The following is a 2,415-nucleotide window of genomic DNA, read 5'->3' on the forward strand; positions in this document are numbered from 1 at the left end:
AGCAGTGCTAGTGACAGATAAAGAGTTACCCCTGTGGTCTTCCTTTACTCCTCAGGACCCAGCTCCTTGACATATCAGAGGCTCCCAGAGCCTTTCTGGAGCAATAAGACTTCACACAGGCATTAACCATCGTTGTGGAATCCTCCTCCGTCGTGCGTGTCGTGCGTCTCCTCCGTGTGCAGGACGAGTCTGGGTTTAAGCCTCCCAGGCATCATGGGGCAGCTGCTGGGCTCCCTGTGCTTTCTGCAAGTCACAAGAGCAGGGGAACATGTTGCTGCTTTCCTTTGTGTCCCCAGGCCTGTGCTGCCCCAGCCTCACACTACAGCTGCCAGGGGGACTCCTGGTGCCATTAGGGTGATTCTGCTGCAGGAGGGGCAGGTGCTGCTCAGCCCTGCACAGAGCTTGGGTGCTTCACCTGGCTCCTTGCAGACCCCCCATCCCTCCTGTCAGGCTCTGCAGGTCCCAGAGGCAGCATCTGGGAAGTGGAGCCCCGGGCTCCCTTGGCAGTGGGATGTGGCCAGTGCTGGTGCTGCCCTGGAGCCGTTGCTGGTGGTGGGGAGAGCTGTGCCAGCTGCTCAGCTGGTACCTGGGCACGTCCCAGCGTGTGGCTCTTCATGTCCAAGAGCATTTCACACTTCAGAGCAGGGTGTGGGTGCACAGGGAGCTGTTCTCTTGCAGCTGCAATGTGACAAATCCTGTTTCTCTGCAGTCTGCCCAAGTGCTTTTTACTCCAGAGGTGTTGTCCAGGCTGTAGGAAGATCTTGCAGAGGCCAAAAGGGAGAGTGCTTGGTGTCCCCATCCCAGTGCCTGTCCCCATCCCAGAACTTCAGCTCACTCATCCAGCAAATCCCAGCAGCTTTGCAGAGCCACTTCCCTGTAACCCCAGGGAGATGCTGGAGCCTCAGCAGTGCTGAGCAAGTTGCAGGACTAGAACACCCTGTCCCAGCCCTGCTCCAGGCTCCTCTGCTCCCTGCAGCCCCTGTACTGAGCTAGCAAGAGCAGAAGGCTTAAACCCAGACTCCAAACTAAAGATAATTAGTAAAGGAACCTGTATTTTTCTTTTTTCTCCTTTTTTTTTTTTTTTTTGCACAGAAGCTGGTGATCTAGGACCTATGTGTGAACAACTTTATATAAATATTTTTTGTACTTTGTTTACTTGGGTTGGTATGAGACGTTGTATTTAAGTTCTTTGAACACTGTGGATGCCCTGATGTGTATGAGTGGCAGAGGCTTTGTAAGTTAAGAGATGTTTGTGTGAATAAAGCTACGTGATGGGGTTGAAAAGCCACACACAAAATGAAACCCAGGTTTGGTGTGTTTGTCCTCAGCTATGCTGCCAGCAGTGGAGGTGTCCCCAAGTCCCCAAGCAGCAGGAGGTGCCCTGGGGCCCTCAAGTGGCACTGGCTCCATCCCGGGGGGCAGGTCTGACCCTGGGGGCTCAGGGCACTAAACCAAGGCATGGTGGCCAGTGCCAACCAGAACGTGGCTCCCTGGCAGGCAGCACCTGTGGCCATTTATCCTCACCCTGGATTAGGATTAGCCCCATTCCTGCCTCAGACACCAAGTAGGCCATGGCGATTAAGCCTGGATGGGCAGGTTTGGGCTCTGCCCACACGCTGCCTGCACAAACCCCTCCTCATCCTGCTCCTTCCCCAGCAAAGAGGGCCTGCAGAATTGCTGCTGTAGGAGCCACAAATACTTTCTCCCTTTGCACAGATCCCTGCCCTGATTCCCAGCTGCACAGACCAAGGACAAGCTGGTCTCAGCAGCTGTGAGTCCCCTGCAGCCCGTCCCACAGCTGCCACCCGTGGTGGGACCAGCACAGCCAGGCTGAGCTGCATCCTGCAGCTGCAGATTTTGCCTGCTTCTCAGGACATGGCAGCCAGCAGTTCCCAGGGTGCTGGGCACCCTGGGGCCGCCCTGAGCTGGTGAGGGACAGGGGGTGTCCCAGCACCCAGGGCCGCTCGCCAGCCCTTGTGTAACAGCCCCGTGACCTCGCGTCACCCCCAGGCAGTGGCAGTGCCCACACTGGGACGTGCTGGGTGGCTCGTCCTCTCCTCCCACGGCTCCTCCAGCGGCCCCAGCACCACGGGCTGCGTGGCTGCAGGCCCCACCATGTGGCCATCTGCATTGTGCTCCCTGATCCCTGCCGACAGGGACCTAAAATGGCCGTTTTCAGCCCGGTGGGGACGTGGCAGGAGCGATGCCAAGGGGCTGGAGCTGCCCTGCTCACCGTGCGAGCAGCGGGGGAGCCTGAGCTGTGGTTCCCCTGGTCCCACAGCTTCCAGCTGGATTATCTCAGGGCTTAGGAGCAGGGACTCTATGGCACCTACTGCAAGGGCAACCTTGGCAATCTCCCGGCCCTGGTTCTGCCCAGTGGATCCTGCCTGCAGGCAGGGAAGGGGCTGGTCAGCC

The sequence above is a fragment of the Chaetura pelagica genome, unplaced genomic scaffold (assembly GCF_000747805.2).
Source record: "Chaetura pelagica isolate M959 unplaced genomic scaffold, ChaPel_1.0 scaffold275, whole genome shotgun sequence".
In the NCBI taxonomy this organism is placed as follows: Eukaryota; Metazoa; Chordata; class Aves; order Apodiformes; family Apodidae; genus Chaetura; species Chaetura pelagica.